Raw genomic sequence first — 11,787 nt, 5'->3', positions numbered from 1 at the left:
AAAATTTATTATCCAATTGATTTCCGATTGTTATGGATTCAAGTCTAGGTCATAAAAATTTAAAATTTATCGTAAATTTACAATTTTTATGGTGGTTTTTAATCATAGGTTTCTAATTAAATTACAATTAATTATGAAAATCAAATTAATTCTAAATTATTCTAATTCTCAACAAATTAATCATAATTACAAATTAGATTGCATAATTAACAAGACTAGGCATTCAAACTTGTTAAACATATGCAGTAGGTCAATCAAAAATTCAAGATTTATCAACAAGAATCGCAAATATTTAATTTAACATCTTAAATTTACGAAATTTTGCATTCGAAAAACTAAAACCTTCGAAAAGTCATAGTTAGGCTTCGAATTTGAGAATTCTGGGTTCGGCAGAAAAAAACTATTTTGTCAAAATTTTAGAATGCCTTTTACATGCGGAATTGACACAAAAATCACTCAATTCGGATGAGTAACGAAGAAACTGCCGAAAAACTGCGTACGTATAATTAAATAAACGCAATTTGCAATTAATTAACAATTACGAAAATTAATCACCCCTTTTAATTCTTGCAAATTTGTAATATTTAACCATGTTCATGCAATTTAGATTATGAAAATAATAAGGGGCTCGTGATACCACTGTTAGGTTATGATACATATGACATTACATAGATCATGCGGAAACAACCATTAACCCAGGACAACATATTATTTACACATAATCATATAGCATAATTTAGATGCATACTCTTTGTTGCGTGCCCTCCCTAGCTGCGCCCGAACCGAACAAGAACAAGTCTTTAGGACTCCAAGTGTCGTCCCTCCGTAGATAGTCCACAGCACGTCCGGATCCGCCTTAAGATTGACCAACTAGAATCGCCCTTAAGGTACTAGAAAATTTCGGCACTTTATGAGCAAGATGTGTGTTTTAATTTTCTCTCAAAAAAACTCACTTTTGAATACTTTGAAACTTGTGTATAAATTATGACCCCTAGGCCTTTATTTATAGAGTTATGGAAAAGGAACCGTAATCCTAGTAGGATACGAATTAATTGAAATTAGAATCCTACATGAATTCTATTTAATTAATTTATCCAATTAGGAATAGAAATTTAATCATACACTGACTCTTGTAGATTTAGGAATCACGCATGAGCACAAACTCACACACACACGGCAGCCACAAGGGCTGCCCATGCGCGTGCGAGCAGCAGCCCACGCAGCGCGGCCCACGCAACGGTGGCCTTGGCGCGCGCTGGGCCTGCCTTGTGGTAGGCCTGGGCGCTGCCTTGGCTGGGCTTGTGGCGCGCGCGTGCTTGCTGGGCGATGGCCCGGCTTCGTGCTGGGCCTTCGTCCGGCAGGCCTCGTCCGATGCTAATTCGTACGATACGCTTCCGATTAAATTTCCAGTTCCGGAATTTATTTCCGATACGAACAATATTTAATATTTCCGATTCCGGAATTAATTTCCGTTTCGAACAAATATTTAATATTTCCGTTTCCGGAATTATTTTCCGATTCCGGTAATATTTCCGATTCTGACAATATTTCCGTTTCCGGCAATATTTCCGATTCTGGTAATATTTCCATTTCCAATAATATTTTCCGATACGTACCATGTTTCCGTTTCCGGCAACATCTACGACTTGGATAATATTCATATTTCCGATACGATCCATATTTCCGTTTCCGGCCATATCATCGTTTCCGGAGTATTCATTTCTTGCCTGTGACGATCTTAGCTCCCACTGAAACCAAGATCCGTCGGTTCCGAATATTCATAGATGGAGTATTTAATGCCATTAAATACTTGATCCGTTTACGTACTATTTGTGTGACCCTACGGGTTCAGTCAAGAGTAAGCTGTGGATTAATATCATTAATTCCACTTGAACTGAAGCGGCCTCTAGCTAGGCATTCAGCTCACTTGATCTCACTGAATTATTAACTTGTTAATTAATACTGAACCGCATTTATTAGACTTAACATAGAATGCATACTTGGACCAAGGGCATTATTTCCTTCAGTCTCCCACTTGTCCTTAGGGACAAGTGTGCATTTCCTAATTCCTTTGTCGCTCGATGCTTGCTCTTGAACATAAGGTAAGAGTTGTCATCCTTATTATGTCCAGAGGTGTTCCTCGGTTTCAGAGTTCAACTGATCAAATAAACAGATAATCATAGCCTATGATTCATCCGAGCACGGCCATGCATTTCACAGTTTCTAGCTCTCCGAGTGGCCTTGTACAACTTTTAAGCATCTCATCCCGATTTATGGGAGGACAATCCCAATCTTGCGATCTTGAGATTAGACTTCGTTTGATAGGTGATTACCTGAGCGTTGCCTTTATAGCCTCCTTTTACGGTGCGACGGTTGGTCAACGTCAAAGCAACCAGTTCTCAAACAAGTAATCTCAAATCACTCAGGTATTGAGGATTTAGTGTCTAATAATTTAATGAAATTTACTTATGACAGACTTTCATCTCTTACAGTAAAGTTTCATAGGTCTTGTCCGATACTAGTCTTCCCAAAGTAAGTATCTATGCAAATGATTATGACATTGCCATGTCCACATAGTTCAAGAAACAGAACTACTAGTCATCTTGCATTCTAATCGTCTAACGTTTTCTATGCGTCCAATTTTATAGAAAACTCCGATTAGGGACCTTTTTCAACCTTTGACATTCAAGTTCACTTGATAGACATTTCTTAGTCACAGGACTGGTCCTGACAGTCTATCTTGAATATATCGTCAAGTTGAAGGGACTCATCATTTAATAAACCACAAATTAAATGGAAAAATGAATTCCTTTCATTTATTGTGAATGATTAACCAATAATGTTTTACAAAGATTTAAACTCTAAAACTTTAAAACATTAAACAGAGACTTCAAAGCCATTCTCCAATATGCTTGATTCCCATAGCTGCAGTGTGCGAGTTGTGCTTCGCTTGCGGCAGAGGTTTAGTTAATGGATCTGATATGTTGTCATCAGTTCCAATTTTGCTTATCTCGACTTCTTTTCTTTCAACGAACTCTCGTAGAAGGTGAAATCTACGAAGTACATGCTTGACTCTCTGGTGGTGTCTAGGCTCTTTTGCCTGTGCAATAGCTCCGTTATTATCACAATACAGGGCTATTGGTCCTTTAATGGAGGGGACTACACCAAGTTCTCCTATGAACTTCCTTAGCCATATAGCTTCCTTTGCTGCTTCATGTGCAGCAATGTACTCCGCTTCAGTTGTAGAATCCGCAATGGTGCTTTTCTTAGCACTTTTCCAGCTTACTGCTCCTCCGTTGAGGCAGAAGACAAACCCAGACTGTGATCTGAAATCATCTTTATCGGTTTGGAAACTTGCGTCCGTATAGCCTTTAACAATTAATTCATCATCTCCACCATAGACCAGGAAGTCATCTTTGTGCCTTTTCAGGTACTTCAGAATGTTCTTGGCAGCAGTCCAATGCGCCTCTCCTGGGTCTGACTGGTATCTGCTCGTAGCACTGAGTGCGTACGCAACATCCGGGCGTGTACATATCATAGCATACATTATTGAACCAATCAATGATGCATATGGAATCCCATTCATTCGTCTACGCTCATCAAGTGTTTTTGGGCACTGAGTCTTGCTTAGAGTCATTCCATGAGACATGGGTAGGTAGCCTCGCTTGGAGTCCGCCATCTTGAACCTATCAAGCACCTTATTGATATAAGTGCTTTGACTAAGTCCAATCATCTTTTTAGATCTATCTCTGTAAATCTTGATGCCCAATATGTACTGTGCTTCTCCTAGATCCTTCATCGAAAAACATTTCCCATGCCAAATCTTGACAGAGTTCAACATAGGAATGTCATTTCCGATAAGCAATATGTAGTCGACATATAATACTAGGAAAGCAATTTTGCTCCCACTGACCTTCTTGTATACACAAGATTCGTCTGCGTTCTTGATGAAACCAAAGTCACTGACTGCTTCATCAAAACGTATATTCCAGCTCCTGGATGCCTGCTTCAATCCGTAAATTGACTTCTTTAGCTTGCATACCTTTTTAGCATTCTTTGGATCCTCAAAACCTTCAGGCTGTGTCATAAACACAGTTTCTGTTAAAACGCCGTTTAAGAAAGCAGTTTTGACATCCATCTGCCATATTTCGTAATTGTAATATGCAGCGATTGCTAACATTATTCGAATAGACTTTAGCATTGCAACTGGTGAAAAGGTTTCATCGTAATCCACACCGTGGACTTGCCTGTAACCTTTTGCAACCAATCTAGCTTTGAAAACTTCAAGTTTCCCATCCTTGTCCTTTTTCAGTTTGAAAACCCATTTGCTTCCAATTAATTTCCGATTATCATGGATTCAAATCTAGGTCATAAAAATTTAAAATTTATCATAAATTAACAATTTTTATGATGGTTTTTAATCATGGATACCTAATTAAATCGTCAATTAATTATGAAAATCAAATCAAATGCTAAATTATTCGAATTTCAACAAATTAATTACAATTACAAATTAGGTTGTATAATTAACAAGCTTAGGCATTCAAATTTGTTAAACATATACAGTAGGTCAATCAAAAATTCAAGATTTAACAACAAGAATCGCAAATATTCAATTTAACATCTTAAAATTACAAACTTTTGCGTTCGAAAAATAAAACCTCCGAAAAGTCATAGTTAGGCTTCGAATTTGGGAATTCTGGGTTCGGCCGAAAAATAGTGTTTCTGTCAAAATTTTAGAATGCCTTTTACATGCGGAATTGACACAAAAATCACTCGATTTAGTTGACTAACGAATAAACTGCCGAAAAACTGCGTACATATAATTAAATAAACGCAATTTGCAATTAATTAACAATTACGAAAATTAATCACCCCTTTTAATTCTTTGCAAATTTGTAAAATTTAACCATGTTAAGCAATTTATAGATTATGCAAATAATAATAGGCTCGTGATACCACTGTCAGGTTATGATACATATGAACAACATAAATCATGCGGAAAAACCTTAATGCCAGGAATCATATTAATTGCACATAACCATATAATTAGTCTAGGATGCATACACTTTGCAGCGTGCCCTCCCTAGCTGCGCCCGAACCGAACAAGAACAAGTCTTTAGGACTCCAAGTGTCGTCCCTCCGTAGAAAGTCCACAGCACGTCCAGATCCGCCTTAAGCTTGACCAACTAGGATCGCCCTTAAGGTACTTAGATTTTTCAGCTAAATAGGGCAAGTGTTTGGCTGATTTTTGCTTGAAAATCTTACCTTTGAATACTTGAATTCTTGCCCATAAATTGTGAACCTAGGCACATATTTATAGAGTGATGGAAAGGGATTTAGAATCCTATTAGGATACCAATTAGTTTAATTAGAATCACATTAAAACTCTATTAAACAAATTCTATCTATTAGGATTAGGATTTAATCATAGAACGAATTCCAATAGTTTTAGGATTCGTATCGAACACAAACGTCGTACGACCACGAGCCTACCGCACGACCCGCGCAGGCCTTGCGGCCCACACGAACATGCGTAGCTCGCAGCCCACGAGCGCGCGCGCCATGCCTTGCTGGGCCTAACCTTGCGCTGGGCCTGGCGAGGCTTTGGCAGCGTTTGTGTTTGGGCGCTTGGCTTGCTGGACGCGGGCCTGGCTTCGTGTTGGGCCTTCGTCTAGCAAGTCTCGTCCGATGCTAATTCGTACGATGCGCTTCCGATTAAATTCCCGATTCCGGAATTCATTTCCGATACGAACAATATTTAACATTTCCGATTCCGGAATTAATTTCCGTTTCGAACAAATATTTAATATTTCCGTTTCCGGAATTATTTTCCGATTCCGATAATATTTCCGATTCTGACAATATTTCCGATTCCGGCAATATTTCCATTTCCGATAATATTTTCCGATACGTACCATGTTTCCGTTTCCGGCAACATCTATGACTTGGATAATATTTATATTTCCGATACGATCCATATTTCCGTTTTCGGCAATATCATCGTTTCCGGAGTATTCATTTACTTGCCTTTGACGATCCCAGCTCCCACTGAAACCAAGATCCGTCGATTCCGAATATCCATAGATGGAGTATTTAATGCCATTAAATACTTGATCCGTTTACGTACTATTTGTGTGACCCTACGGGTTCAGTCAAGAGTAAGTTGTGGATTAATATCATTAATTCCACTTGAACTGAAGCGACCTCTAGCTAGGCATTCAACTCACTTGATCTCACTGAATTATTAACTTGTTAATTAATACTGAACCGCATTTATTATACTTAACATTAAATGCATATTTGGACCAAGGGCATTATTTCCTTCACATCAGCAAGCCAACATGTTACGTGTGCACCTACTCCCTCATCACATCCATTAACCAACCAAACTCTTGTCCAACAAAGGTCTGACTCATTACAACAAGTGGCCCACCATGTCCCCTCCCCTAATTCATTTATTTCAGCCCAACATGCATCACCTAATTCGGCCCAATACGCCTCCCCTAATTCTTTTAATTCCTTTCTTCGTGGGAACATAAGTCATGTCCCATGTCTATTGGACCAGCAGGCCCCGTCCTCAGCCCAACTCCGTTACACCCCTCCTCCCCTTCGTGGTGAACGTCCAATCCAACCCACCAGACCGGCCCCGCCCTCACCCCGCATCACTAGGAGTCACCATGGAAATTTTAAACCAAATCCAAAATATGGACTCACTATTCAACCCATTGGCCCAAGCCTTACCCGCTCACCTATCCCAAAAATTCACAAGCACCCCTTGACTGACCGTAATTGGAATGCAGCGATGCAAGATGAATATGGTGCTTTATTTAATACTGGGACATGGGATTTGGTCCCTAGGTCTGCGGGGGTGAATATTGTGAATTGCATGTGGATATTTTCTCATAAAGAAAATGATAAAGGTGACTTACTACGGCACAAAGCTAGACTTGTTTGTGATGGCAGGTCACAGGAAAAGGGAGTAGATTGTGATGAGACTTTCAGCCCGGTGGTCAAACCGGCAACCATTCGCACTGTTTTGGGCCTAGCTATGGCTAGGCGTTGGTCTATTCACCAACTTGATGTCAAAAATGATTTCTTACATGGTGATCTCCAAGAAATAGTTTATATGCATCAACCACCAGGTTTTGTTGACAAACGAGCTCCCAAGTGTGTCTGCTTGCTTCGTAAGGCACTTTATGGCCTAAAACAGGCTCCTCGTGCATGGTACCAACGGTTTGCACATTTTCTAATACATATGGGTTTTGTCATTGCAAAAAGTGACACATCTTTGTTTACTTTTAAGTATGGTGATGATATGGCTTACCTATTACTTTATGTTGATGATATTATTTTATGCACATCATCTGATGCTTTGCGTGACAGATTGATCTCCCATTTGAAAACAGAATTCCCGATGTCTGATTTGGGTCCCCTTAATTACTTTTTGGGAATTAGTGTCTCCCGTACTCCTTCTTATATGCTTCTCTCTCAGCAAAAATATGCACAGGAAATTTTGGAACGTGCAGGCATGGGGACTTGTAAGCCTGCTGCCACTCTTGTTGACATTAATGCAAAACTTAGTGCAGATTCCGTTCCTCCTGTGGCGGACCCAACTCAATACCGCAGTCTGGCAGGTGCTCTACAATACCTTACTTTTACTCGCCCTGACATTGAAGGAAATAATGCCTTTGGTCCAAGTATGCATTTAATGGTAAGTCTAATAAATGCGGTTCAGTATTAATTATACAAGTTAATAATTCAGTGAGATCAAGTGAACTGTATGCCTACCTAGAGGCCGCTTCAGTTCAAGTGGATTAATGATATTAATCCACAGCTTACTCTTGACTGAACCCGTAGGGTCACACAAATAGTACGTAAACGGGTCAAGTATTTAATGGCATTAAATACTCCATCTATGGATATTCGAAATCGACGGATCTTGGTTTTAGTGGGAGCTAAGATCGTCAAAGGCAAATAAATGAATACTCCGGAAACGATGATATTGCCGGAAACGGAAATATGGATCGTATCGGAAATATAAATATTATCCAAGTCGTTGATGTTGCCGGAAACGGAAACATGGTACGTATCGGAAAATATTATCGGAAATGGAAATATTGGCGGAATCTGAAATATTGCCGGAAACGGAAATATTGTCGGAATCGGAAATATTATCGGAATCGGAAAATAATTCTGCAAACGGAAATATTAAATATTTGTTCGAAACGGAAATTTATTCCGGCATCGTAAATGTTAAATATTGTTCGTATCGGAAATGAATTCCGGAATCGGGAAATTAATTGGAAGCGCGTCGTACGAATTAGCATCGGACGAGCTTGCTAGACGAAGGCCCACGTCCAGCAAGCCTTGCGCGCCTCACAAACAGCCCAAGGCCACCAGGCCTAGCACAAGGCCAGGCCCAGCGCGCGCCTAGGCTACGGGCACCAAGTAGCACGCGTGGGCTTCATAGCCTCGTGGGCTTTGCGTATGCGCGGGCATGGCCTGCGCGCATGCGGGTCATGCTCGTGTGCGTTTGTGCTTGCATACGAAACCTAAATCGTGTTGGATTCGTTTATGATTAAATTCCTATTTCTACTAGATAAATTAATTAATAGAGTTTAAATTAAATTCAAATTAATTAATTCGTTTTCTAGTAGGATTCCAATACCTTTTCCATACCCTATAAACAGGTGATTAATGCTCACAATTTATAACGAGTTTTCCAAGTATTCAAGAGAGTTTTTAGGCATAAAAATTCATTCATCTATTTGCTTCATAATAGCCGAAAATACATAGTACCTTTGGGACGATTCTAGTTAATTAAATCTAAGGCAGATCCGGACGTGTTGTGGACTTTCTACGGAGGGACGACACTTGGAGTCCTAAAGACTTGTTCTTGTTCGGTTCGGGCGCAGCAAGGGAGGGCACGTTACAAAGAGTATGCATCCTAAATTATGCTAATTGTTATGTGGCAATTAATTTGGAATCCTGGCTTTAATGGTTTTTCCGCATGATTTATATTCAGTTATATGTATCATAACCTAACAAACATTGCCTATGCGGTACAACAGGTGTGTCTTTTTATGCATGATGCACAACCATGATTGAATCCAAATATAAATCCCGTTAAGTGAAAAGAAGATGCACAACCATGATTGAATCCAAATATAAAACTAATTAATATCCTCATAATTTATTCTAAATTACACCAAATTCAACTCCCACAACTACAATGTATAACTACATTTAATACCAAGCACAATGCACACTCTCCTCAACAAGCAACCAACATTTGGCAAAAAGAGGCATATCATCAATAGCTTGAGAGGGAGAGAGAAGAAATAAAGAAGTATTACTTGATTTGATGCAAAATTCTTCTTCTTGCACTCATATGATGTGTCATTCATTTGTAGCAAAATACCATATTTTTCTTGTAAAATAGAAATTGGAGTGAAGAGATGGAAGGTACCTAATCGAGCATCATATTCAAAGGACTTGTTAGTTGAACTCATCATAAAAAAATATAAATCAATGCATCTCAAATAAAACCATCGTTATTAATGCTAAAATAAATAAAAGAAAAAAAGGAAAAGAAGAAATAAAAGAAAAACAAACAAGAAATTGCCTTTGTTTTCGATCTTTGGCTAGCTAGACCTTAACTAGTAAATAATAAACTCCTAAGTAGCTTTTAAAATGCAATTGAAAACATTTAAGAAAATACAAAACAAAAAATAAGGAGAATATTTATGGTGAAAGAAAGAAGGATAACATTAATTTATAAAATTTTCTAAAATAAAAATTAAAAGATCTAAAATAAGTCCTAACTTTAAAAGAAGAAGTAAAATTAAAAGTAAAAGTATCAAAAGATTTTGGGGACTGTTTTGGTAAATCAAAATAACATTTACATCAAATTCACCAAAAAGAGAATCATTGCTTGGAAATTGGTTATCCGGATCATGCATAGGAGTGCAAAGAGGTAGAGGTGAAGTGAAATTGGGGAGAGGAAGGTTAGGATATGAGTGGATAATATCATGAGTTTTCGACAAAGGGACATGATGAAACTCAAAAAATGGATGCTTAAATGGCAAAGAATCATATATCTCCTCACTCTAAATAACTCCAAAGAAGGCTCTTCCTCTATTTCACAATATTTTTCTTTATCTTTCCCAAATTTCTCAATACTCTTCTCGACTTCGTTTTCATTCTCTACAAAACTCAAATCATCATCATCACCTACCAATATAGAATATTGGTTTCAAGATTGCAAAACTGATTGGATATGAGCATCTATCAACCTTTGTTGTTCGACTATTTCCGACAAACTATCATTAAAGGATTTAATTAACTTGTCATTACGCTCGTTAATCTTAGTTTTTGCCTCTATAAAGATTGTTAATACATGCTCTAATCTTGACTCTGATGATAGAGGTTCATAAGAATTTTGAAAGTCAAAATGGGGAAAGGGTTCATGATATGCCATAAAAGGCTCGTCATAAGAAACATATGACAAATCATAAGAATTCATGCAAAAATTAATTAGGAGAATTTTGATAATATGCATCACCAAAACTCGTAACATGAGGATCCAAAGTGTTATAGTCATACACCCCATCATGATCAAATGAACCATCTCCATCACGGTTATGCCACTCCATGAATTTGATCAAACCCAATTGCAAACATAAATTATATAATGAAAGAAAAGGAAATGAACACAAATATTCACAAAACCTAGACTCATCAATCAATACTTAGTCAATGTCAACAAAATTCCCCAGAAATGGCGCCAAAATTTTGATGAGGCCAACGTCAAGCCTACCAAAACATAAAAACCTAACTTGGTCTATCTAAAAGGTAGAAAGGGAAAGCAACGGTCGATCCACAAGGACTAAGGGGAGCTCCGATAAAATATTGGCATATGATAAGCTAGGCCACGTCTTTTTGGGGTGATGATTTTTGGGTTAAAATGAACAACTTTTAAAAAAGGACATTGAGAAAGGGTATCGGCCAATCAAATAATTCACAAACCAAGAAATCAAAATGAGAAAGAAACAAAGGGGATCAATTGAGGGGAATCGTTCATCCAAGGGTACTCTAACTACTCTTTCAAGCTAGTTAGATTGGCTTAATCTCCAATCAAAGACCTATTTTCATGGCTAAGGCATTCAACTAAGCATATCCATAGACATGATGAACATAAATAATCAAAGATAGTCCACTAGACTATGTAGTCCCTGTCTTCATGGTCCTCCAAGCCTAATGATCGATTTGAGGCAACCCCTTAACTTCATCTTTCAATCCTTCACTAAGGGTACCTAAATAATGCCTTTATAATGGCCAATCACGCAAGAATTCATGAAATAACAAATCAATCAACCAAATTCATCCAAAGTTAAAATCCCATGTTCAATTTATAGGATCATAATCTCATCAATGGCTTCAACCCATTCCAAAGTAAAACAACTACTTACAAATCATTCTAAATAGGAAGAAGAAATATATCACAACTAATCACATGAAATACAAACCTAATCTAAGACAAACAAGTAATTAAAAGTGAAACAATATAAAAATAAATAAATTAAACGTTAAAACAAGAGATAGAGAAGAAACTCTCATTAATATTGCAAGGAGTCTCAAAATCTTCAAGTTTCCTTCTTAGATTATTCAAAATCCAAGCATTCAACAAGTTTTTCTCACTTTCTCTCTCTAAAAACCCTAACCTAAGATAAAATATCCTAATACATGGCTCTTCCCTTTGAAAATGTATTACAATGACTATTT

The sequence above is a fragment of the Spinacia oleracea genome, chromosome 1, assembly GCF_020520425.1.
Source record: "Spinacia oleracea cultivar Varoflay chromosome 1, BTI_SOV_V1, whole genome shotgun sequence".
Classification (NCBI taxonomy): Eukaryota; Viridiplantae; Streptophyta; class Magnoliopsida; order Caryophyllales; family Amaranthaceae; genus Spinacia; species Spinacia oleracea.
This window is presented reverse-complemented; position numbering follows the sequence as displayed.